Genomic DNA, 27,962 nt, shown 5'->3' with positions numbered 1-27,962 from the left:
TCAAAGTTGGTGGAGCTTTAGTATAATAATCAGAAGTTTAGCTGCCTGACACTTTTTCTCTCTCCTAGCTGGAAGGTCAGACAGCGGTCATTGTATGAGTAATGTCTAAACTATACAGTTTTTAAACCCTTAGCAGCAGTGTTGGTCAAGTTACTTGAAAAAAGTAATCAGTTACTAATTACTGATTACTTCCCCAAAAAAGTAATCCCGTTACTTTACTGATTACTTATTTTCAAAAGTAATTAATTACTTAGTTACTTAGTTACTTAGTTACTTTTTAAAAACATGATTTACAACCTGAATAGGTGATAGTGATAGATCTTTCAGCCCAATTCTACTTTTTCTACATAATCCATCATACAAAATGTAATCAAATGAAAAAGTCTCTTTTTAAAACTTGTTTTATTAGTTTTAATCTTTTAACTTTATGCATCAAGGAAAAATTTAATTATATGCAACATTCTCTGACTGGAAGAAATTTGTTTAATATTTAAACCTATTTTCTGCACATTCCAGCACATATTTTTTGTTGTGTGTGTTTACACTCACTCTTTCAAATAGATGCAAGTAAAACACAGCAGAAAATAAATAAAGTCAAAGACTAGCGGTCCTGTTGCTCTATTTTCACCTGTAAAGCAGGAGTAGGGTAGGCGGAAGTTTACCCTGGTGCAGGTGTGCTGCAGTGGTCAGTGGAAGAATCCGCGAGTTTCTCTGTGAATTTCCCATTACGTCGTAGCTACTCGGTGCTTGTGTGGAAGTTTAGGGGGGTTTTTTCGCTGTAAAAAGAAGTTTTTTTCCCACGCACAACGGACACTAATGTTTTTGTCACTTTTTATGGAATCAAACTCAAAGTAAGGTCAGTACTTCCACGCTTTAAACGCTGCACACTCATACTCTCTCCCGCACTCGATATATGATCCATTGTTGATCTGCACACAGCTGTTGTCACGAACGTCGCACTCACTTACGTCACTGTCATGAGACAAGTAACGCGTTACTGCCCATCTCTGCTTAGCAGACACCATGGCAGTCTGCTTCACTAGTAGAGTCATGCTTATAACTTTGTTAACAAGGTTAAAGAGCATTTAATGTTGAGTGCAGCTGAATCTGATGATTCTCACACACATCTCAGTGTAGAAATGTTCAGGGCTGCAGTTCACCTGCGATATTGGTTTTATTGATTTAGTAAAAAATAATGCCAACTGATGGCTGCTTTTGAAGCATCTCAAGTTCCACAGATCCATTCTTGTTTTGGTTTGAGTTTGGACTACTTTTTCTTTTTGCTGTGTGAAGTTTCAAGTTACTCTTGTTCTTCTACCTAACCTGTACCTCTTTTCAGCTACCCAAGGAGGCTGAGTACCATCTTCCTTTTTCTTCATTTTCCTGCCCAATAGCAAGGCTAACGAACAGGTGTCAAAGTGCAGACAATGTCCATATTCAGTTGCCACTACAAACAAGTTAAAGCAAAAAAATGTTCTCAATTTCCAGTTTTTGTTGCACTTTTTAAAGTTTTAGTACCGCTCAGCTTGCAGTCAGCATGTTTTTAAAGACAAGCATGAAAAACCACAGGTAACAGTGACAATCTGATAGCAATCAAAGCAATCACTGTGAAGTATTTGGTGCAGTGCCTTCTTTGCAACTGATTTCACCCAGCGAGAGCCAGCAAGCTCCAGGAACCACTTCCAACCAGTCACCCAATATGGTGGACAACTCTCAAGGAATTTGCACATGACATCACATTGTCATAATATTATACATTAACTAAGGACAGGTAGAAGCTGGGTTGAATTTCTTTAGCCACAGCCAGGCCAGATTATTGCCACATCTGTTCTCAATAAAGAAATCACTGAAATAGTGCCTGCCTGACAAAGCGGAGTAGACCAAAAGCTCCTCAAAAGACAGGCATCATGCCGCGATCCAAGGAAATTCAGGAACAAATGAGAATGAAAGTGGAGCCAATATCCACAAATGGCAAAAACACGGAACAGTGACTGGCCAACCAAAATTATCCCAAGAGCGCTGCAACGACTCATCCAAGAGGTCACAGACAAAGACCCCAGAACAACATCCAAAGAACTGCAGGCCTCACTTGCCTCAGTTGGGAGGTTTAAGTCAAATTGCATCTGATGTAAAAGTAACAAAGCATTGGAGAAACGGAACATCACACCAACAGTAAAATATGGTGGTCGTAGTGTGATGGTCTGTGGCTGTTTAGCTGCCTCAGGACCTAGAAGACTTGCTGTGGTAAATGGAACCATGAATTGTGCCGTCTACCAAAACATCATGAAGAAGAATGTCCAGCTATCTGTTTGTGACCTCAAATTGAAGCACATTTGTGTGTTGCAGCAGGACAGTGATCCAAAACACATCCGTTAGTCCACATCTGATTGGTTTAAGAAACACAAAAGTGGCCGAATCAAAATCCTGATATGAATCCAATCTGAAGCGTGACCTTAAAAAGGCAGTTCGTGCTCGAAAACTCTCCAATGTCGCTGAATTACAACAATTCTGCAAAGATGATTGGGCAAAAATTCCTCCACAGCACTGCGAAAGACTCATGGCCAGTTATCGCTAAGGGGTAACTTAACTTCGTTGAGGGGGGAAAGCATTTTTTCACACCACTGTATATTTTGCTTGTGTGGATTTTTACTCCCTTTTTCTTCTTCACTCATCTCTTTTCACTCTCTGTGTTTATAAACCACTCTACATTTAATTATTAGTTATCATTAATCTCTGGCTCACCTCCACCTTACCCCTAACTGGTCATTGCATATGTTCTAGAGTTTTCTTCCTGTTAAAAGGGAGTTTTTCCTTCTCACTGTCCCCAAGCACTTACTCAAAGGAGGTTGTGTAATTGTTGGGGTTTTCTCTGTATTGTTGTAGGATCTTTACCTTACATTATAAAGCTTCTTAGGATGACTGTTGTTGTGATTTTGCACTATTTAGTTTAAACCAAACGGAATTCAATTAAACTGAGTTTAAGTCTGCAGGAGTAGCACTTAGCTTGGATTATCACCATGATTTAACAAGACCAACCTTTTCTGGCTAGAACAGATACATTTGGGCAATTTGTAAACTGTTGTACAGGAGCCCCCTCCAAAACATGGTCTTGTGATATTATCGAAAGAAGTTGAAAAACTCGTAAGCATTTGGATTGAAATGATTTTGACCACAGTTTTGTGACTCACATGGATGAAAAAAGAGAATACGGTTCAAGTGCTGTTACATACCTGCTTATGTAGTCCAGTAACATTAAAACAAATCTTCATCCTACAACTTACAGTAGAAGCAGAAAGATCTCCTTTATTTTTATGGTAACTATTATACATAAAGAAATATGACCAACTAAAACAAAAGCAGACTCAAAAGCAAGGACTATCCACTTCAAACCTTTCTATCCTTGCGAGTACATTATAAATAAATGAACACACACACCAATACACACAACACTGTTGTTGAGCTGTAGCTATGTTCTTCAAACCAGGTGTGAGAGACATGAGAGTGCACACAAACAAACACACACACACACACACACACACTGCTCATACTTAACACACACCATGAAGGGGAACATCGGAGCTGCACCAATATTTGTGTTTTCGCGGCTGTCACGTATTTGTCCAAGTCCTTGTCGCTGCTCTCCACAGCTACCGGCAGCAGGTGTGAACAACTCTTGTGCTGAGAGGGACGCACTCTGCTGTCACCCTGTCAGAGAGAGAGAGAGAGACATAGGCACACACATTCTCAGGCTGGGGGAGGAGGAGGGAGAGATCAATAGTAGTGAGTGTGGAGTTTGGATAATTACAGTTGTTAGCAGGGAGAGGAGAGCAGCTATAGTGGCCTCTCCACTCAGAGTCTCTTATCACTCTCTGGCCTGTCATTACAGCTTTAAATGCTGCTGTGGCAAAGTGGCAACTCCATGTGTGTGTGTGTGTTCTTTTTCCTCTCATCTCCATGTTTCCTCTCCTCTATATCTCCTTTCCTCTCCTCTTTATAGTTCCTCTCCACATCTTGTATCTTCTTACCTTTTCTTGTTTTTTAATCTCTCATCTCTGCCCTTCCTCTTGTTTGAGTTCCTCCTGCTCTTCTGTTCATTGTCTTTGCCTCGCCTCACTTTTTGGCTCTTCTTACGCTCTTTTCACACCACCACCTCCATCATTTTTCTTTCACTAATCTCTTTTAATCTCCATTGTTTTTCCTGCCGTGCCCCTCCTCCTTCCCTCTGCACCAAAACTACCGACCGTTTGTACGGTCTGACGCAGACGATCCTTGTTCGCTTTCAAGTGTTGGAACCCAGATCATCCCCGTACGGCAGCTGGAGATCTCAGTGCAAGCCTCCTCAGCTTGATTTCATGGCAAATCTTTTCTGACTGAAAGTGGCACCTTAACCCAAACCACGATCTTTTCCTAATTCTCACTGAGTAGATTTGTTAGTTAAACCTAACCAAGCGATAAGTAATAATTGTTTTTTAATGTCACAGAATATGTAGAAATATTTGTCTGCTAGCTTCCATGTGGGGACGTTTCAGAAGTCATGCACAGAGCCCTGCTTCACAAACATGCCTCACATTTCTCTCTGCAGCATCTTGCTCAGCTCAACTGTTTTTGTCCGCTTTTGTGAAGTTCTGTGAGAAAGTTTGTTTATGTTCAAGAATATTGCACAGTGCTGCAAATGGCAGGAGTCTTTCTGCTAGAAACGTCAAGAGGAAGAATTGCCAGTTTGCAATTTTCAAAATTCTGTCCAAATTGGGGATGTGGGAGTTTGCACTGTGGCGCTAAGTTCAAAAACACTCATGCCTTTGTATAAACTAAAAGCATTGGATGAATGCCCTGGAAGGGTTTGTGTCTCTATTCATGTTAAAGTTTTCTTTCATCATTGCATCCTTCTTTCTTTTCTATCTTATTCCCTTTTGTCTGTGAGTTAGAGTCTCCATTGTCCATAACGTTGCATCTGCTTCAGTCATACTCTTGTTTTGGAGTGTTGTCTGTTGTTTCAAAGTATTATAAATTATCTAAGGACGGCAATAGCCAAGAAGCGCATAGCCCGGAGGTTACGCTCCCTCCTGGCCGCGGACGCGCGACCTTGACCTGTCGGCGAACAGGGTTAGTTCAGTTTGGCTTGACTGTGGGGTACAGGGCATCCTGGAATAAGCTAGGAGTTAGAGTCTCCTTACCGTGTTGAACGGTATCTGCGCTTTTTTGGACACTTTAAATTGAGTTAGGGACTTTAGAGATGAGGCCAGATACAGTTAGATTCTGATACTGGTTAATTGATTACAAAAAAGTTGGACTTTCTTCGGTTGGACCCGTTAACTTAAATTTGTCAAAATTAAAACTAAAGTATATATAGTATCTTCTCCTTTATTCAGTCGCCTCTTTTCTCTTCCTTTTCTCCTAATTTTATACATCCTTTTTCTCTCCCATTCCTTCTTATGCTTCACCTTCCCTTCTCTTTCATCCAATTATCTCATTTGTTCTTCCTGTATTTCTTCTCCCACTCTGTCTCATTTGTCTCTGCTCTTCATCTCCAGTACCTTCTTGTCCAGTCTTTATCACCTCCTCTCTTATAGCTATATATGTCGTTCAGTAATCCTTCTCCATGTTTTCCTAATTTGTTCCCTCCACCCTGCTGCTTTCTCCACCTGATCTCCTCTCACATCCTTAATCTCTCTTCATCTCCAATCGCTTTCTCCTTGCTCCTCTTCCCTTCTCCTCCTTTCTCTTTCCTTTCTTCACGCCATCAGCTGCGCCAGGAAGTGGCATTTATTCTGGAGAGATCCACGCTCCAATTTCTCAGAAGGAGACAGTGAGAGGTTTTGACTGTCCAGCCAGACATTTTCTTAGTTGTCGAGTCTTGACACGCGACACCAAAATAGGCCTGGAGAAACTGGAGTTAAATCCCCTTTTGGATCGCCGTGGTTGTTTCACCATTCTTGGGTTTCGTTGATCTCCACTCATGGTGAGGAGCCTTGTCAGACATAAGAAGGAGATGAGAATGATGGAGAGAAGGATTAGATGGATGCAAAACAACAGCGGTTTGTCCCCTCCGGGCTGTTTGTTCTGATTTAGATGGAGCAGGATTAGCTGAGGATGAGGAGATCAGTGTGTGCAGAGTGTGTTTGCGTGTGTGTGTTGAAGAGAAGTGGGCTGGTGATACGTAGACGCTTGAGGCAAAGCTGTCAGATATTCGACCGATTTTTCTTGTGTTCCGTAGGTGGTGCATAGCATACCATGCAGGATAAACAAACACACATGGATCCTGCACTGCATCGAACCCTGCAGATCACGACTAAAAACTAAAGTAAAGTTTAAAATATCCAACCCAGATGTTGTTGGTTATATTTCAAAAAGTGTGCAAAATTGACGCAGAATTGTTTTTTCTCCATTAGACTTAATAAAACGTACTTTTTCTGTGTCATCACACTTGCAGATGGTCCAAAACTCTATGAGTAAATAGTGTGAAGCTGATGGCGGAAGCGGAACTATATGAATGTGGTTCTGATTGTAAGGAAGCGCTAACATGGCCACTCATGCAACCAGACTGTCAGCTGTCTCTCAAATTCTCTGTCTCTGTGTGTGAGTGTGTGCGTGTGTGTGTGTTACAAGCACTGAGTCGGGTATCACAATGAAACAGGAAATCACTGCACGGATAAAAAAATTCTCTCTCCCCTCCTCATACAAAAACACTCACAAATAACCCGCTAATCTCTGCCCGTGCCCGCGTGCCATTCAAGGCTTCCTCCAATTAAAAAGCATCAGGGAGTCGAAGCCGCCATCTTATTTATCATATTAATTAGAAACTCCCCTGACAACAAAGAGAGGCCTACAGCTGTGGAAGCAGAGGAGAGGCCTGGGAAATGAAGGTTGGTTTGATTTGTTGTCTTGCTAATGTGACACCTATTATACAGGTTGGACCACGAATACAAAGACGCACAAAACAGCATATGGTAATCGTGAGTGTGCACGTGCAGGCAGGCGGCTGGGCGGCGAAGGATCTGCTTGGGCTGAGGAGTTTGGCACTTGGTTATCCACAGTTTGCTGCGTTTCATGAAGGTAACGCTTTAATGACTGGTCACCGTTCAACCACCTGTAGCTTTGAAGGACTCAAAAGCATCACATTCATGAGGCTTGTGCATCAACTACCTACAAAGCAGTGCTATCTGTACTTAGTTTTAGTAAACAAGATACAACTAAAGGTGCCGATTTTATTGCTTTGAATCTACACTGTTCTCAGTCTTTGCATTGGTAGGACTGCCAATGAAAGTCAATTATAGGAGGCATCGATGTGACCACACGTGTGCCTACAGCTCTGTGGCCCTTGGCTTTGGAATGACTGCTTAAGGAGAGAAGGTGACAAAATCTGTGATTTCACTCGAGTCCATTCGAAAGACATTTTTATAGTTGTTTTCATGTGATGTTTTCTCTCTCCATCTCCCTCTTGTCATCTGTCATTTGATAATTCCTTGTGTATCAATTAGTTTTTTATGTACTTTTTTTTACCAGTTTATAATTAGCTTTTGTTTTGGGGGGATTTTTTTTCCTGGTATCTTAACTATTCTTGAATTTTATCCTGTTTTATTTCTGGACGTCTTTTGCATGAAATGTGTGTTTGGTCAATTATTTCTTGCTTCTGCGTTTAGAATAAAGAATACAGTTTCTCAAGTTGAGCATTTGTTTATGCTCTAACCTATAACTTTATCTGCAATCTGAGGCAGAGAGTTGTGGGCAGGAATGTGTGTGTGAAGTCTCGTATTGTGGGAAGTGGTAAATAAGCTGCTGTAGCAAACATAGTCTTTATATATGGAAAATTATATATGGAAAATCAGAGTAGCAGGTATGCAAATGATGTAAAAGCCCAGTTCATACAACTTTAAACTGTAAGACATACTCTCACCCAGCCTGGCCTTCTCATCGATGCAGGCCTGAATGGTAAAGGTCTCCAGAGTCAGTGAAAAAGTTAGACTGAGCAAGGTTAAGCATGTGCTTATATACCATTATGCAACTATCAGCAACACCAGCCATAGTTAAACTGCTTAAAAGTAAGATCATGTATATATAGGATGGTAGGTCAGCCAAAGAGCTAGCATGATTTAGCATGACACACATATGAAGCCCAGCTAATTATTCTGTCAGTTCCACACATTTAAAAAGAAAGTAAATCATAGTGAACTGTTGAATCTGAGTCCACTGACAAAATTTGTATTTGGGGAAAGCCCAAATGCTAAGATAGCTAGCCAGCTGCAGACTCCATTGTCATATTACACATTGGACAGATATGAAAGTGCTACCGACTTGAATCCAGGAGTCTAGAGTCGACTTAACAAGAGAACGATGACAGCTCAAATCTCCGAGTGAATCACGTTTTTTGTGAAAGGAAAAGAGAAATATGGGTGAATGAAATCTTTTGGAAGAAAATGGCTTGAGACCTTGCTTCTGTCAGTTCATTAATGGAGATGTGAAGGGGGGGGGTTGTAAAAACAGTGGGACAGGCCCAGATCGAGGGTGAGCAGGAGGGTGATGCGCTCTGTAATCAGGGGTCTATTAAACTGCTCTCCATACAGCTCATGATGGGGCTGGACCAATGCCCTGTGGAAGATAAACGTTCAGCATATTTAATAGCTGACAGGTGTGTATGTGTGTGTATGTGTGTGTTTTTGTGTGTCTCTGGAGTTTGTGTGTGGCATGACACGATTTCTAACCATAGGCGTTTGTCCTTAAATCAGTTTGAAACCTCCTGAACGGTACTGCTGCACCAATTAAGGCATTGCTCTTTTAACAGAACTGAAGGTCTGGTTGAGTCAGTAAAATCCTCCTGAGATGTGTTATGAAATCAGATTTAATACAATTTCATAACACAATATGATACATAACTGAATAGCACTACACTGTTTTTCCAGTGGGAACTGCATTAAGTATACTGAGGAAGTAGATTTTAGACTTGCTGTAAAAGTAATATGTTGAATAATCAATATACTGGGTGGGGGGGGGGGGGGGGGGGGGGGGGGGCATCCTTGGATTTTATTAAGGAGAGCAAAACACTACCATATTGGTTTTGACATCCATCTAGATGCTAATACCATCAAAACTGACCACAAGACTACAACCGTAAACCTGCACAGACTGTTTGTTGTAAGGGAGGATGGCAACGATGATGGTTACATGAAAGGAAGTGTGATCAGCAGGTAAGTTTTTACACATACAAGGTGACCTCATCAACTTCAGATATTGACAACGAGCCTTATCTGTAGAAGTTTACTCCCTAACTATAAGTAAAATATGTTTACCTTCAATACATAACTGGTAAGTGATTATCATAAGAGAAGAAGGCGAGTTGCTGACCGTGGTGCTGAAGCTGAGACCGTCAGCAGGGAAGTTGCTGTCCTCATTACTGATCATCAGCACACTCTTAGCTACAGTTTGCAAAGAAACCTGCTGATGAATCTATGTGACACTTTTCTTCTGATTGTGCAATGTTGCTGTTTGTCAGTCTGGCATTGGTAAAGGTGATTAGTCGGATTCCAATTTCTATGTAACTCATTTTGTTCGTACTTTACAAATTTAGAAGTACATATGGCCATCTACGCTCACATTGCTTCACAGTATCCCCTGCTAACAAAGCTCCAGACATTTCGTCACATTGGTTTTGGTGTGGACGTCGACTTAGAGTTGTAGCCTGGTCAGGTTGGACCCAGTCTCTCATGCATTAAGCTATTACACAATTCAGCATCTGTGACAAGCACACAAGAATTGATTTTAGATAAGGAGTTGCTAGATTTATGGTTTATTAATAAACCCTCTGCTCTTCATTTAATCTCACAGAATTCGGGTTAGGAATGAAAGAAATACAAGCAAAAATAGAGATGTTTAGGTAAGGGAGAATATGGATATGGATGGATGTGGAGAAGGATTTCAGAGCTTCAGTGAGACAATGATAAATGGTTTGAGGATATCTAAGCTCTCATTCTCTCTATGGCTTCCCTACAGTGTCTATATTTTTCTTTCAAGCCACCAGCTATTCAGTTTTGATAGACGCTGTCAAGTGTGTGTGCGCGCATGTGTGTGTGTGTGTGTCCAGCCATCTGGTAACCAGGCCATTGTTTACTCTGTCACAGCTCAATATTTGCCCATCCATCTCTTGTCCCTGTGCTGCAAACCACAACTCTGTGTGTGCAGAAAACTGTGTGTGTGTGTGTGCATGTGCGTGTGTGTGTGTGTGTTCTGGATGTTTATGTGCATCGTGCAAGCTGCGAATACACACATTTCTGACAAAATGCAACCTTTTTTTAGATTGAAATTTAATCTCCTTAAATGATCCAGATTCTAATGAAGAAGAGGGGAACTCAGCCAAACTCTTGACATGAAGTCATAAATTCAAGATAGCATCTGAATGAGACTAAATCATTCAAAAATACCTGCTAGTGTTCCATTTAAGGTCAGTAATCCATATTATCTCGAGTGTGTTTGAATAACACTTTATCCTGTCTCTGTGTCATTTATCTCCATTTACTCAGAAAGTATTCAAATACCTCAGCAAACACACCACACTGTGGCATCTTCCTGTTCTTTAACAGTCAGCCAGACATGCGCAGCTTGGACAATAGTCCACTTGTAATAAGATTAACCACGTCTACAGTGGCAGGTTGTACTTTTAAAAAGCTTTTTTTTACAGCATTGTGCCCGAGACAGTCCTCCCGTCCATCCTATTCTGTGCACATACCCAGAGAACCAGTCTGGCACGAACATTAATTTGGACTCGAGGAAGAACTGATTCAATTTCGGTGATTTAGATCAAGGTCACTCTGACCTCATGTCAGTTCAATTTGTGGATGTGATATCTCAAGGATACTTTGATAATATTTCAGCACATCTGGCACAAATGTCCGCTTGGAGTAGAAAACGAGCTAAAAAGAATTTGGTTTTTTAAATGTTTTTTAGTTTCTGCAATTCTGCTTGTCTACATTTTCTTTTAACGCTCACGTTAATTAACAGAAGCCAACTGTGATAACCTGAAAGGTGATTAAACTGTTATAAACACTGGTACCTGTCTTAGTTCTGAGAGCGCAGTTGTGACCAAAGTTATTTTTGGTTAGGGTCCGGGAAGGAATTTACTCACTGTCAGTCCTCACAGCAGCAGAAATGCACACAGATGGGTGTGTGTGTGTGTGTGTGTGTGCGCACGTGCATGTGTGCGTGCGTGTGTGCGCGTGTGTGTTCAGTACTGAAGCCGTGCCAGGGTGTAATTTTCCATTTGGCTGCTGGACAGAAAGATGCATGTTGGCTAGACAATCTACTTATTGTGGTAAACACACACACATGACAGCATGGAGATCTGTGCTATTATGTAGCTTTCACAAGTTTGTTCTGGCATAAAGCACAACCCCAAACTAAATACACTGCTTTGACATACCCCAATAGCAGTGCACTTAACACAGGAAGGGAAGGATATCTCTGACATAGACGTTATTGCTCCCACGGATCTCTATCTGCCTCTCTACCTCTGGAACACTTACTCTCATCATTCCATCTAAGTTTCCTTTCTCTCCCATCTCTTTGCAATCTGTTGCTACTCTTCCCTCTGTTCCCTTTTCTCCATCTGCCCTTCTCTGATCTCCTGCTGCTGTCTGAGCATCAAAGGTATTCAAGAGGTTTGCCATCTCACCTTCCTCCCCACAGATCCCTTCATCTTCTTCAAACGGAGGGAAGTGCAAAGGCTAACTGTGGGTTTCAGAGCATCTTTGTATTGCTCTACATCTCACGCTTGCTTCTCTGTCCCGGTCTTTGCTATTAGCAAAGTATCTGACAGAAGTGTTCTGGGTATAGAAAAGGTTGATCCTCAGATTGGACTTGTATGACCTTAGATCTCAGCTCTAAGAGTCTCACTTTTTTTTTTGTTTGCTGGAGTGACAAGAGTTGTAGCTTCACAACCTTCAGAATTTTAGAGTAAAAAGACGCCCGCTTTGGTAAATGCTTTGTAAAATGTTGTTGTGAGGAACAGTAATAGTTATAGTACTTTATTATTTTAAAATACTACAGAATTTGCTTAAACAAATGGATGACTGCTAAAGTGTGCTTAAAGCATGAAGATATTGAACAATGTGTACAGGCCAAATACTGATATAGGATGGTAACGATGAGCACTTTCACTGTTTCCTTGTGCAGTCAATATTATCTTAGCTATTATGTAAATCAAATAGATGTCTTTTATGTTCTGGGTCAAACTGACCCCTGTGATTTAATTTAATCCCACCTTTAATTGAATGTTACCCAAATTTACTTAAAAATACACGAATTAGGATATTTTTATTTACTGGGTTAGAACTCTTTCCCTCCGGTCATGCTGACCTCTGCTCTGAAGCTTTTCTATTCTTGGCCTTCCACTATTTTGATTGTGATCTGAAAAACTGTTGGTGAAGGACACAAGCATTCAGTCTGTTGTGTTAAATGCTGCCCGTTAAATGATTGACAAGCATAACACTATAACCACCCACCAAAACAAACAAACTCATTTATTCAGACTTGAAAAAGAGGGTAGGCTTTAAAAACAAATCAGGGTGAAAAACTGAAGCAAAAAACATGTTAACATTTAGATGCAGTCCTCTGACCTTCTAACGTGGACACTACAGCTCTTTAAAGGGCTACACAGTCTCCTCACTTCCAGTACTCTCACCGACGGTGTTTCCAGGACTGATGCCAAAAGACTCTTTTGAGACACCAGCAGCCTCTGACAGACTGGCAGGATTTGACACACTGATATAAGATGAATATGCAGATCCCAACGTTTACAAAGCAGTTTCTGTTTTTCAACCCGAGGATTAATTTAAGCAACACAAACACGTTTTAAATGATGTCCAACAATGAGCCTAAAACACCTAGCTTGAAATGCTCGAAACATTATGTATACCAGTGAGACAAGTCTATAGACTCCCACTATCCATCAAATGAAAAGAAATTGCTCCACAGTAATTTTTCACATTATATTACATATAATTGATTGATTGATCAACTTTGTTTTTCTTTCAAAAAGAAAAACTTTTGCATCTGACATCCCCATGCTGGTGTTGTTTCTATATTATTGTTATAATTTTAGTCCAAGATCAACATTACAACCAATGACCTATGATGTCATCTTAGCACTCAGTCAGCATTAGCCAAGAAGTTAGCTAAGACAATTACAAACTATCACAAGCGAACCAACACGAGTAACTTAAGTCTGGTTAACTGGAAGCCTAACTTGATAATATATTTACTGTATTGTACAATACTGTACAATTTGTACAATATAAGAAAAACAATGCTGTACAAATTAATAAAGAAAAAACACTTGAAATCCTGATAATTTGTTCCAGAAGAGATTTTTATATAAAGAAAGGCATTTTTCCCCTTTTTTCCTCACATTACAAAGCTAAGCTACAACAACAGGGCTGGTCAGCTGTAGTGTTGATCCTGGACCAATATGAATATGACGTTGCAGGAAAAGTCACAAGGCCAACCTTTTTAAAGCAAAAACCAAAGTAAATGTCTTAAAAAGCTCTCGGGGCACCAGTAATGCTCTCTGACGTGTTCAGTTTAGTTATGATGTAGTTATATGATTTACAGTTTTTTCATACTCATGATATGGTTCAGTGAGCCTCACGTTCAGTAGACTGAGGCATTTTCCATATTGGAAGAGATCATTTCCATCAGGAAAGAAGTGTTAGGATCACCCTCTGATCATTAGGCTAGAAGCCATGCCACCATAAAGGCATAAACACATAACAGACCCACCAGTTATCCTCACTGTAAGGCTCGGGTTTCAGGTTTCTTCAGTCATCGCCTGTATGCAGATTTACTTTATAAATCTGCAGTTTGTATTCAGATCTCACAGCAGCAGGTTTGGATTTCTGGATTTTCAAATGGAGAAACCTGCTATGATATCGTCTGCTTTGAGGTGCTGAATTGTCCATCTCCTCGTGACTCTATACAAGTGTGTAAGAGGATCCTGGCAGCTGCTGTTTACAGTTTAAATACACACCCACATGATGTATGTTTGAGTTTGCTGACTATACTGTATGATCACCTGCTTGTGTGGTGAAGAACAAACAAAATTGTTATTACTGTGAGAGAGATGGAGAGTTAAATTTCAAATCCTTTAGATTGTTTCCTGTTTAGCCTTCATCTGTGGTGTAGGCTCTACTGCACCTGAGAAACATTGTTTTGTGATTAGTAAAAAAAGCAACACAATAGTGTAAGCACTGTTAATATTAGTATATTTACGTATGTATTTGTGAAGGATTATATGGAATTACAGGACATTTTGCACTAACACTAAATCCCCTTGGGTATGACACTGAAAAGGGCCCAAAGGCCTAGACCTTACATGCTACATCAACATCCACAAACCCACACATATACACACAGCCCACACACAGCACTCTGACCTTTACCCTAAACCCATTCCTCATCTCTCTGCAAAAGCAAGCCAAGTGAATGGCCTCGCTAAAGGCTTTTTAATAGACTGCTTTGTGTGAGGAAATCTGTGGGTGACGAGGGGGGGGCGGAGGTCCCCAGGGAGACACAGGCAGGGAGAGACGGAAGGACAGCGAGAATAGCTCGCTGAAAAACCATGTGGGCAATTGGTGTTTGCTGGACTATTGATTCTTAAACATATTTAAACACCTTATTTAAATACAAAAAAATCGCAGTTGCATCTGTTCTGGACGGCATAGCTCGTCCAGAACCTGTGCTGACCGAAATACCCCATTACAGCCCACGCAGATATCAGTTTTACAGTGCTGATGAAGACCAAATAACTAATTACGCCGAGTCCCACTGAAGATTTGAGTTTTTTCAGGCGTCAGCTAAAGGGTTTGAACCTCACATTTCTCTCCCACCCTATAATCACGGCAGCCAGGAAAGCTTTCCATTTGCTGCTCGGTACATTCGCGGCTGTGTTTGCATCAAACCCTCATTTTGTTTCAATTTGGTTTCCATTCTCAGAGATTATACAACATTCAGGCTTTAGAGGGGTTTGAAATAGCTTGAATTATCTCCTCCTAAATGCACCCACACACGCAGTGAATACCCTTTCTGGAAAAGAGTATGTTGGATCATGTTAAATGAAATAAGAGCAAATCCACATTTGTATTTATACTGTACTCTTATTTATTAATTGTATTTACAGTAGAGTCTTTAAGCGCTGACAAAAAATAAATAAAAAAACTATTCAAATGCTGTTAATAAGATGTGCAAGGGCATGAAACCGATCCCTTAGTCACAGAGTTTTCAGAAAATTTTAAATCATGTGAATTAATCTTCCACCAAGTACTTAAGTTTTTAAGCACACATGGTACCACAGTGTCTAGCCACATTAAGAAACCATCAAATTTTCCATCCAGAAGACAGATTTGTTTTCAGATTTTGCTTTTACTTTCATTTCTGACCTCTTATTTTCATTAGATTTTTTTGTTTGTTTTAATTCATCACCCTTTTCATTACCATCTGCATCGGTGACAGAGGTGAAAACAGCAGAGAATATTTGGCTATAGTCTCAGTTCTTGATGTCCTGAGTTGTCCAATAGAGTTCAATGGAAGTCCCTCAGCTTCTGAAACTAATGATGTACTCTGTGCAATAAGATGTGTTCTAAGGAAGTACTGTCCAAGCGCAACTATAACCGTTTTTACTGTGATCTATACAGGAGATATAAGAAATACCAGTTGGGACGTCATCTGTAATACTGTCTGGTTCTGGTGAGACAAACTCAAGTATTTCATTAGTGTGTTAGCACTAATTAGCAGACATGCCTATCTGTGTGTTAAACGCTTCCAGTTTGTGGATGCTGCTTGAAAACTGAACTTGCTAACCATTGCTGATCGATTAGCTCTGCACTTGTTTATCAAAAGAAGTAATTATACTGTAAGTAAATGTAAGTACTGTGCAAGTAATTATATCTTCATGTATTTTACTGCAGAAATTATTACATTGTAAGTACAGTTAAGTAATGCATAAGTAATTTTACCAGGAAGTTACACAAGAAAAAGTACAGTGTACTTACAATGTAGGATGTTTGTTTTTCTACAAAATTACTATGAAATTGCAGAGTACTTAAAGTTACTTATGCAGTATTTAAAATGACTACTTAAACAATAATCTCCTTTCCTGAATAATTTTGCACTATATAATTACTATATTAATTACACACTACTTAAATGTACTCGTTTTCTGTTAAAACCTTAAGTAAATATAATTACAGTGTAATTTCATATAAAATACATTTAAATTCTTCTTATAATACGGCTTGCACCTAAGGACATTTTTTCTATGTAGTTCAAGTGTTACCAAACAAATAACATGATGAGGGCTAATGTTGAGGTTTGAGTGCAATGGGTGATGTCATGGTGGGTAATCCAAGGCTAGTTGTCCAGTCTGTAGTATTAACCTAATGACCATAATGTTATTTTCAGTAATACTGTATGATTGATATTCTGGGAAAAGTCTTAACCCCAAAACGTGACAAAAAAGAAACTTTTTCCTTTCGTTACAAGACCCATGTTACATGTTTTACACCAAATTTTTTGCTCTTTCTTTTTTTGTGGGTGGTTCCAAGCTGGATGCCACAGTTTTGGGTCAGAACAAGGTGACATGTTTGCCATAGCTGTGTACTCCGGTCCCCTCTCCACTGCAGCGTATGAATGAAGACATTTATTACAACAGAGACACAGAGGATTAGCAGAGAGCTTAAACCATTCTCATGGTAATGCACAGAGCTGGGAGTGCGCAGATAAACACAAACACTCACCTTATCAAAACACCCAGACCTGAGAGACTACTCCTTAACAGCACCGACGGAGTGGCTGAGAGACCCTGACAGGAAACAGGAAACCGAGAGAACAACCTAAGTTAGCTGAAGCAGATTATTCAGGGGGAAAAAAGTCAAACAATGAAGTCATTCATTTCATATTGCACTTTAACGCAAAAGGCATGACTTCATTGTCTAAGCCAACACGTAAAAAAAACAAAAACAAAAAAACTTTCATACAGGCCTCAGTTTGGTCTCACAGAATCAGACGCTTAAATCTTAAATTTGATGTTGCTGCCTAACGTATTTAAATGGGGCGCGTGGATGTGTCACTGTAATACTGTTTAAGTAATCAATCAGTGCATGAGTCATGAGTATTACTGTATAAAACACGAATATCCAGAAGGTCTGCTATTACTGAATAATGTAATGCAAATCTGTGTGATGTGTGTGAGTTGTGAACATTGTGGAGCTGCTGCTGAGTCGTCAGGCACAGACTTTTTACCTCTGAAGCTTTTTAAGAGGGCAGCCTAATGTTTGATACATATATTATAGTCATGTAATGAGCTCCAGCACCTCATGTACAGGCAATCCATCATATCTGATGACTAGTATTGACCCATCAGAGCAGGAAAAACTTCTTTTTCTCTGAATGATGGCTAATAATTCAAGTTAGCGAAATGTGATTTTTACAGTAAACTGAATATTTTTGAATATGACACCTTTGGATGAAAATAATCAGACTTGTGAAGATGTTCATGTTGTGAATCACGGATTTAGATTTTCAAAATGAATTAATTCACCAAGAAAACCATATACACCAATGGGGAATGGGTGTTTCTGGTTAAACTAACCTTCAGATCGCTCCACTGTCTAATGACTGACTCCTTCTCGAGTTCTATTGTGGTCTGTGCAAAGAAAGACAATGTGAAAGACAAACGCAGCAGGGAAGAAAGTAATCTGTCACGGCATCCTCCCCGCTCGAGGCGGTCCACCGCACTCACTTATATCTTCTCAACATTGTAGTGAGACAACAATCTCAGCCACTAAAACCACGAGGCTCCAAATCTTCCATTTTGGCTCCTTTGAGAGAAGACGAGCCAGCAGCTGAGCTCTGTGGATTTTTATATACCGCTTTTGAATAGACTCTACCTCTTTGAATGTTGCATTAAGATTCATCCAGGTTTCACGGAGCCTTAAAATACTGCTAAAGCAAGCATAACATAAATGAGCAAGATTTTCAGAGCGCATATGGTTAGAACTAATTATTAGTGTGTAGGAATAACACGACCAAAGGATTTAGGACCAAGTCAAACGCGAACCTCAAGCTGTTCGAGAACAGGCCAAGTGTAATCTCTTAAGTCCTTCGCGTTTAATCAAGCCAAGAGTTTTTAAGTGTCATCTTCCCTGTTTTAACACTGACTGATATGCTTTTTTTTCTCTCTCTCTACTGGTTACACACACTTTCACCAAAAACAATTTAAAAAAGTGCAGGTGTCAAAAAAGCTAGCACCCAAAAATTCAGTGGCCCTAATCCTCTTTCATACAACCTGCAGTGCTCGTGACATCACACGAGTGATGGCTGCAGTGATGTAGTAGATATAGACAGTATGCTTTCTAATGAAGGTACCAAGATAAGTCTCAGATGTTTCAAAGACTGATGTCACTTAACAAAACAAATAAGTGTTTGGGGGCTAAAGTACGACGCCAATACTTTTAACTTATAAAAGCAGCTTATGTAGGGGAGAGCAGAGCGCCATGAGATGAATCATCATCAATCTGAAAAATCTGAACACATTTTAATGATCACTAAATCACTCTGCTAGTATCGATCCAATACCATAGTTGTTATTGAAACTATCGATATTTGGATTGATCTGTCGATCGCTAATAAACTGACTCATTCTGTTTAGTATGAAAGTGTAGTAAGGGTCAAGGTTAAATTCTCTGACAGTGGTGTGGTGTCATGGGACAGACTCAGTGTGACCCTTGTAGGCATGTGTAATACCAGTGTTTTACCTTGGTGGATGATTTCTGCTAAACTGACTTCACTAAAAAAAAAAAGGTTTTCTTTTTTCTAATCAATAGTTCAGTATCACACAGTATCTAAACCTATATCAGAAGCTATCAGTGCCAACTACTTGAGCCCCTTGGAAGCTTCATGTGACATTTATTGAAGCAATCCAAAATATTACTTTCATGCAATGAATTGTTACACAGGGATGGTTTGAAATTGTGTGCGTTTTAAAATGTGTTTTTTTCTAATCTTTTAGAGCGTTTTTGATTGGTCATTTGAAAAACACGCAATAACAATCTAAACCCAAAATTTCTCTCTTTTTTTAAATTCGCCCTCTATGGGATCAGCCTTTAACTTTTACTGTGTGCCACCACCATATGATTTTTTTATTTAGACACATGTTGTTCTTCCTCCCTCCCTCCTCTCCTTGCCTCTGACTGCCAGTCTTCCACGCAGTGACAGAGATGTAGCTTCCAGATCTCTCCCCTGCCACCTCTGATTAAGGCCGCTGTGAGCGAGACACACCTGTACAGCTGATGGGAGACAATGCCGCTGCTTCCTCCTAGAGATTGATTTTCTCCATTAAAACGGGCCCTTTGTCTAAAAACCCTGCACCCTCTTTGTTATGCTAAAGAGAAGATGGAAGATTTCCAATTCAATTTGGGCTGAGCCGAGGGCCGGTCAGCTATATGGGCCTCCATTGTCCTGGCTGAGCCCGCTGGGACAACGCTAGCGTCTCCCAAACGCCAATTAAGCTGGACGGAGAAACGGACGAGAGATAATTGACAGGCAGGAGAAAGGCAGCCTCTTCCTCTCTGTCTCATCATTGAAAAAGAAAATCAAAGACACAGCAAAGGAGAGGAGGAGAGAAGTGAGGGATGAGAGGAAGGGAACAGTAATAACCTGTAATATGTTGCCCGCAGCAAATTACATGAAGTGTTTTGCTCACGTACATGAAATGGGCACCAACAGAGCAGAGACAAACACAATGAGGGCCGTGATTAAGAAGAAAGTGAAAGTTGGAGGATGTTCATGAAAAGTAGCAAAGTGGGGGGAGAATGGATGGAAATGCCACGCACTGAGAATAGACAGCTGAGTTAAAGTACCTGTATGCATGCTGTACAGTTTTTGTATGATGCACTTTAACCTTTTAGGTTGAATTCTGCTGTTTTAATAAACAAGATTCCCAATCACAAGAAAACTATTTTATTAATAATCCTAAGTGAAAATCAGACCTGGTCATTGTTATAATAACTCAAGTATGATATTAATTGTAGTCTAACTCTCACCATCATCATAGCTACTGTACCTCAAAGATGAGTATACCACATAAACCAATTATTTAAGAAATGTAGAGCACACAGTGAGGACTTATGAGAAATACATTTTCTTTCTGGTGTTGGATTGAGTAGTTTAAGCTAATAATAACACAATGATTTGGGCTGAGAATCTGAGCTTATCAAAGACTAACCCTATCTGCTGAACTAATAGGTAAAAGTTGTTATAAATCTGGACACCCTGTTCATCTAGGACAGGGATGTTAAAATAATTTTGCATTGTGGGCCATACACGAACCAGACAAACTCCCCTTTTCTGTCAATGTATAGAAGTCTAACTACACATTTCATTCCTGAGATATCTTAAGATAAGTAAAAGAAATGCAATTTCAACATTAGGTCTTATCGTTTTTAGACATGATAAAGAAATGCTGCTGTAGTAAATATAAGACATCTATCAGCACGACTCTTTGGACTTAAACTGTAACAAATAAATGTGTAAAATTACAGGAAAAGTTTTGCTTGTTTGTTTCCCAAAATGTCCTGTAATTATAAAACAGAGGTTTTGTTAATTGACAGAACATTGTCTTCTTACTGTGGGCCCACTGTAAAAATCTGAGATTTCTATAGTAGATTGTAAAAAAAAAAAAACCTGGAACTTTCTGTCATTTTAATGTTCATATACTGGTGATGGGGGAGGTTGTCATGATGAACAAAAGCTTAAAAGCTAAATAAATAAATAAATAAAATCACATTTTGGCCAGATTGGAGTCCTTGTGGGCCTATTTTGGTCCCCAGGCCTTATATCTGACACATATTTGATCTAGGAGTAGACGTATACAGATTCAAAAGTAGTAGTTTCTAATTCATCACATTATGCTGTGTTTATGATGGTCTTGGCTCCAGACATATTTATAGCTGTTAAATACATTAAAGCAGCGGTCCCCAACCTTTTTTGCGCCACAGACCGGTTTATGCCCGACAATATTTTCACGGACCGGCCTTTAAGGTGTCGCGGATAAATACAACAAAATAAAACTAGTACCGGTACCGAAAAAAAAGAAGATTCATTCATAACACACGTGAAAAGACCCAGGAAAACTGAGTAAACGATAAAAACAATAACAAAATAACGCTAAAAACCGATAAAAACCCTGAAAACCATACATTAAACACCCGATCCTCATCGCGGCCCGGTACCAAACGATACCGGTCCATGGCCCGGGGGTTGGGGACCACTGCATTAAAGGGTTTTGTCTTTTTAAATTGCATTTTCTTGATCACCCTTCTTTTCGTTTGGTGACTTGTGTAGATGTCTAATCAATCTCAGAAAACTGGACAAAATATTTTTGCTGTCAAGACAATCTGCATCTTGAACTCGTACACTACAATGTAAGTAAGAGTTGCTCTTGAAGTGTGGATTGTGAGAGATCCTTAAGCTGATTGCTGCTTGTTATAATATCACTAGTCCAGCAGACTGTTCAAGACAAGGTTAAAACATATGCAGGGGTTTAAGGAGAGGTAAACTACCAAGGCAGAAGGTTCGACTGAATAGTCTGTTTTGCTAACTGAGTGAAGTGACCCAGAAGCAGGATGCACTGAAGCAACCTGTATGAAAGAAAATGAGATAATTCCCACATATAAAACCCAACAACACGGCACTCAACTCTTCATGAAAACGATCAGAGGTGGCAAAGTGGTACAGATCTTGAAAACGGTCCTAAGTGTGTTTTCCATTTAGATAACCTGCTGATATGTTTTGAATTTTCAGCAACAGGCTGGTAAAGCCAAAGCTAAACTGTTTACTTTACACTGTTGTAAGAAAGTGTTGCAGTTCACGAATGTCAACTCATACAAGCTCTCTAAATCAAGTTATATGAGTATGAGAAAACAAGAAAATCGACTTGTTTTTTTATTCCAGTCGTTGTAATGAAGTCATGTTTTTTTCTCTTTTTAAATGTTTTAGTTTCTATGACCTTCGTGAAACAGCGTTAGGAACATCAAGAAGTTTAGTATTAGTGTGGTTGGACACGAAAGATCTTCTTTTCCCAACTCTTTAGAAATTCTCTTTTACACCCTCCTTGACTTCAGAACATCTTCCACAAGGAAAAATTATTAGGAAAAAGAGGTACAGTAGGAGGTCGTTTTTGGACTATTGAACCATATCCAAAGAAGTACTGAGACACTACCGTGTGTCTGAAAACATTTTAAAAGCTGACTCCAATTGAGACAGCACTTTGCTGCAGAATGAGTGTACAAACAACTTGACTTTGAATCATAAGGTTGAGATTTTATGAGCAGTTTTACAGCAGGGGTCCTAGTGACCCAAACACGGCATCTCATAGGTAAAAGTCTGCCATGCCTGAATCTTACTTTTGACGCTCCTCTTCTGGCAGCCATTGGCTTCCACTCACGTCTCATTATACTTTGAAAATACATTACTGTAGCTGACTGTTGAAACTTATTTCACATTGTGCAATCAATAACATGCATACTGAGCCAGCATTAATTTAATAGATGGCATATTATGTCTATATGGTGAAGCCACATTGCATTCCTTATAGTGAATCTCAAATAATTTTGAGGGTTTTAACTTGAAGCTCAAATTAATTATTTAGAAAGTTGCACATCTCAGTTTTCCAAAGGAAATGATAAAAAAATGCTTTTAACTAAAGTCACTGTCATTCAAACAAACACACAGCAGCAAACACACTAGCTGAAAGCATGACTCTGTCTACTAGAGGTGAGCGGATTGATCCAAATATTGAAAAAATGTCTGAAACTTTTTGTGTTGACTGTCGCCTTTCATTTATTTAAGGCCTGTAGCACATTTAAACAGACGCTGATCCAAAGTGCTTTAGAGACCGGCACAATTACATTCCAGGTCTCAAAAAAAAGATAGGTGTGTTTTGTTGTGTTAGCTAATTATTTTGGAAAGTTGGGTTTATGAGTTTAAAGTATTGGTAATGTTATTTGTATTGACAGAAATGGCCCTGTATTTACTTGGTGCAGGATTGATACCAAAATTTGCAGCATTGCGCAGCACTACGTCCTCTCAAGTATCAGGAAGACACATCTCTATACTATTAAAACATATTAGTGCTTTTCTTATTTTATAAAACTCATTATTTTGTCAGAATGGCTGATATATACACTTCTGCATATCCCCCCTAAAAAATAAAAATGAAAAACTATGAAAAATAGTCCTTCCTTTTTTTTACGTTTTCCTCTTTCTACATGTTATACTCAGTTTCATTGTGTTAATTTAGAAAAATTATCTCGCTGCAGAAAAGTGTGTTTTTGTTATCATCACCTTCGTGTCTAGAAGTAAGAAAGCAAGTCTCCGTTTCGGGAGAACTGCTTTCATGTGTAAAACGGGAGCCGAGAGGCTTGATTTAAACCGGAAAAAGGTTTGAGTTCTTTTTTTCAAAAGTGATTCCAGTGATACAGACACAAAGGATGAACAGTACCTGCTCCTCTCCGTTTTACCACTGAGAGCTGTGTGAATGTGCACAATAACTGAGACACATTCAAACGGGTAAAGCTGCCTATTTTAGATCACGTTTTATTTTATTTATGTTTTGTATAGGTCTGTTTGAGCTACGGGCTTGTATATAGCATCATTAGTTATGATGTCATTTTGGAGTAAACATGTCTTTGAATTATATAAGTCATAGATTGCATGGCAGGAAACAGGTTTTCAGGAGGAATGACACACAAAACATGAAAAACATTGAGCAACTATGATCCTAAAAATCTTACTCGCCTGTATTCAGATATATGTATTTATATGTACAGTAAATATCTGAATGGAAACAGCGTGTAGCTACTTGTAAAAACCATCCTTTCTTCACTTTCTTACCCCCAACACAGCCCCCCCCCCCCACACACACACACACACACACACTCACACACAATGTTTAGCACTCTTTCTCCCGTCCTCTAATTGCAATGTCTCTCGCTCCTTCTCTCTATCCCTCCCTCCCCCTTTCACTCTCTCTCCCTCTCGCTGCTGGCTTGTGACAGACGGCCTAATAGGATTTAATAAGCCCCATTTGCATGTCAGCCTTTTAGATTTTCTGTAAGAAAGAAAGGTGATGGGAGGGATAGGGGTGGATGGAGGGGGAGGGAGAGAAGGAGGGATAGTTTGGAGGAATAGAAATAAAAGAGCAAAGGAAGGAGCAAAAGAAGGGAGCGTGAGGATAAACCGGTTGGTTTAAGGACTTTTTTCCCCCTTTTTTTAATGAAGTTTATAAAGCTATTAAACAAATTGGTTTAAAACAGTGCTCGATTGGCTTTATCTTTAAACATGTAATATCATGCTTTCACCTTTTTTTCTATTATTATTTCTTTAAATCAGAGTGTGAGCTGAAAACTGGTTCCACTGTTTAACATCAGCGATAACTGTTAATCTCTCTTTTTTTTATACAATGGTTAACACACGTGAAACAACAAAGATTTTGCTGTAAATTCAATATTCAGCCTGATCCTACAGTTTCACGTCCCTTCTGCTAAGTGGCTTTTGTGCTTTTGTTTGGATTGTGTTTGTCATTTAGCGCAAATGTGCACAAAGGACAGCAGCAGAAAGTCAAGATTCTCAAAAACGGATCACAGGATGATGAGTCATCCAGGTATTAGTTGACAATCAAATGTCATCATGTTGGAAGAGCTTATTGTTCCCACCCATACTCCAATGCCCAATCATTTGTTTGGTTTGGTTTTTGTTTTGTTTTTTTCAAGTGCTGTGACTTTAAAGAGTGACTGTTGTCACACACAAGGCCGAGGTAGCACCGTGATGTTCGGCCTTATTGAAGAGGAGGCCGGGGCGGATGTTTTGACGTAAATCTAGATAAGATTGCATCTTGTTTCCACCAGCGTCTTGCTTTTTTTCATTCTTCCTCTTCGGTTTTGTGACAGGTGATGATGTGACATCCTCTCCGTGCTTTGGGGCCTAGTTTGAAACATTAAAATGAATCTTGGAGAATATTTGCTAACATATTTAAGATAACGTGCAAACATGCTTCTTTTACAGGACGTAGACAATGCAACACAAGATTTTCACATAACACAGAGCTCAAGGCATGCTTCATGATGTTTGAGATTTATTATGGTGAACTGTGCACACACATGGCTTTATAAATCTAGCGAAAGGAGTGGTGCACCTTTTTGCTTTAGTTTGAATTCTACAAAGCCACAGATGCCGATCAAGAGCCTAATGAGGGGGAAAATGACTTCTCAAATTTGCTGAATAAGTTTCAAGAAGCAAATACAAACACAGATTTACGGTACAGTTTATGATTTTATGCCGGCCCTGACACAAATATTTACTCAAAGCATAGGCTGTGAGAGACACACACAGACCGTCGTTCTCTAAGGATTATTATTTTTGAAAAAAGAAGAAAAACAAGAGTCCAGCCAAAAACCAGAAGTGTTGCGTACACATCTCCACATGCTCTCTCACACTCGGTAATCCGCATGTTGGTAGCTGTTGTTTATTGCCGTGTAATGGGATCAGGATGAGGCAGCGCTGATATCGGAGCAAACATCTCTCTCTGTCTCTCTCTCCCTCACACACACACGCACACACACAACTGCTGATCAAACATATCCCAGGAAACATTGTGATCCAGGAGAAACGAGAGGGCTAATCCTTTTAGCCCTCTAAGAAGTCTCTCCCTCTCTTGCTCTCTTTCTCTCTCCAAAACCATTCTTTATTTTTCTCTCTCTGTCGTTTTTTCTTCCTCATTTTTGGTCAACAACATTTTTCCTCTCTCTCTCTCTCTTTCTGTCTCTCTGCCACTTTTACCAGCAAGAACCCAGTTAAGAGGAGAGAAAGAGAGCGAGCGAGAGTGAGAGAGCACCACTGAGCTAAATATACACACCAGTGTGTGTATCTATGTGTTAAGAGGAGATTGATCTGCTTGGTTTGCTGAGAGATTAGGCCTGATAAATCCTCCTTTTCAACCAAACGAGCCTTCGTCAGCCTCCTTCCACCTACACTCTGCATCCGTCTGTCTGTGCACATTCCTACATGTCTCCACATTTATCTCCATCAAACGCTGGAAGTTCAGTTCAAGCTGTTTGGAAGTTCTGAAATGTAAATGTGGCCCTGTTACTGGATCTGTTATATGCTAGATCAGCGGTCCCCAACCCCCGGGCCTCGGACCGGTACCGGTCCCTGAGTCGTTTGGTACACAGCAAATTCAAAAGTGTTAAATGTTTTGGTGTTAGTAGTATTCTTGCAAAAGTAGAGTTAATTTTACTCTAAGTAGAGTCACATTCTTTTAATGTAACTCTGAGGTGTAAAATGATAGTAGTTAAAAATTAGTGTTTCTATGTCAAATCTGGAGGTGTTAAAATGGAAACATTAACTCTTGACCTCTTAACTCCGAACTCCTACAGGGGATATGACACCAATAGAGTAAATTCACAGACTCCGCCCCCAGCACCATAGGCTCCAATCGAAGCTGAAGTGAAGCCGTTTCAGAACATTTTGCTCTACATATTTGAGTTGTTTACCATACTTGGTAAGTCATTTTTTCAAGATTGTTTCAATTATTATTATTAGCTTTTACTTCTGTGGCTCTTTGGAGTTGAGACAAAGCTGTGTGAAAGGCATTAGCCATGTTGCTCGCTGATAGCATAATATTCTGTTTTAGCTAGCTAAATACTACAGCCTTGAACAAAAGCTTACATGTGAATTTTCAGTCAAATTTTTTGGTCAACTTAAATACACCTAAAACAATGTGTAGAATGTGAAATGTTGGTATAATGGTGCTACTTGAAGCCTGAAAACGATCTCCCATAAAAAAACAAAACAAAACGAGCAAACAGCAGTAGCAGACATCCTGACTGGGTTCTACGTTAGCATTTAGATCCCTCCAGAGTTTTGTTCACACGGTTTAGGTTGAGGTTTTACATTTAGTTCAGTATTACCTGTTGCCTGTGTCCTTGTCTTTTGGGAAAATACTTTACACAAGTAATGGCTCAAAAATGATTGCTTTTTTTTTTTTTTAACTGTGCTGCAATTGATTGCGCCATTAATTAGTGTCAACTAATTTTTAATCAATCTCCACATAGGATATGCTTGTGAAGATGGAATATGGGGGACAGCAGAAGTGCGTTGAAGTTCCACAAAGTGATGAATGAAGGACATGCATATTGTATTGAAGAAATAAGTGATGAGAATGCTGTTATTTGCATTTACCAGCTCACCTATGTCAGACCTTTAAATAAACAAAATTCTAATGAAAGTGAGAACATGTACACTGTTACATCTTTCAGAAAATGTTTTGAAATTGTGGTGCACAGTTCAGAATAAATGTTTTTCAAAAACCATTGCATCTTTTTAATAAATGTTTATTTCCAAGAGAAATTTCTAGAAGTTCAGAACAGTAAAATTTCCACTTTTTAGAATTAATTAGAAGATAACTCTTACGTAGTTAAACTAAAATACTCTTTGAGAGTTAATATATAAACTCGTAACACCTAGTTAGCATTAGTAAGTGTTAAATTATCAACTCCAGACAGATTTGGTGTTTAACACTAAATCAGAGTTAACATACCAACTCTCCAAAAAGAGTTAAATTAATACTCTCTGGTGTGGACCCATATAGACACTTTAATAGTGTTGAAATCAAATCTGACAGTGTTAATTTGGACATGCTGGATTTGCTGTGTACCGGGCCGCGAGAGTTGAGGCTCAGGTGTGAAATGTGTGGTTTTCAGGGTTTTTATCGGTTTTCAGCATTATTTTGTTATCGTTTTTATCATTAACTCGGTTTTTCTGGGTCTTTTCACGTGTGTTATGAATAAATCTTCTTTTTTTCGGTACCGGTACTAGTTTTATTTTGTTGTATTTATCCGCGACACCTTAAAGGCTGGTCCGTGAAA

The sequence above is a fragment of the Neolamprologus brichardi genome, chromosome 23 (genome assembly GCF_056152115.1).
Source record: "Neolamprologus brichardi isolate AB-2024 chromosome 23, ASM5615211v1, whole genome shotgun sequence".
Lineage (NCBI taxonomy): Eukaryota > Metazoa > Chordata > Actinopteri > Cichliformes > Cichlidae > Neolamprologus > Neolamprologus brichardi.
This window is presented reverse-complemented; position numbering follows the sequence as displayed.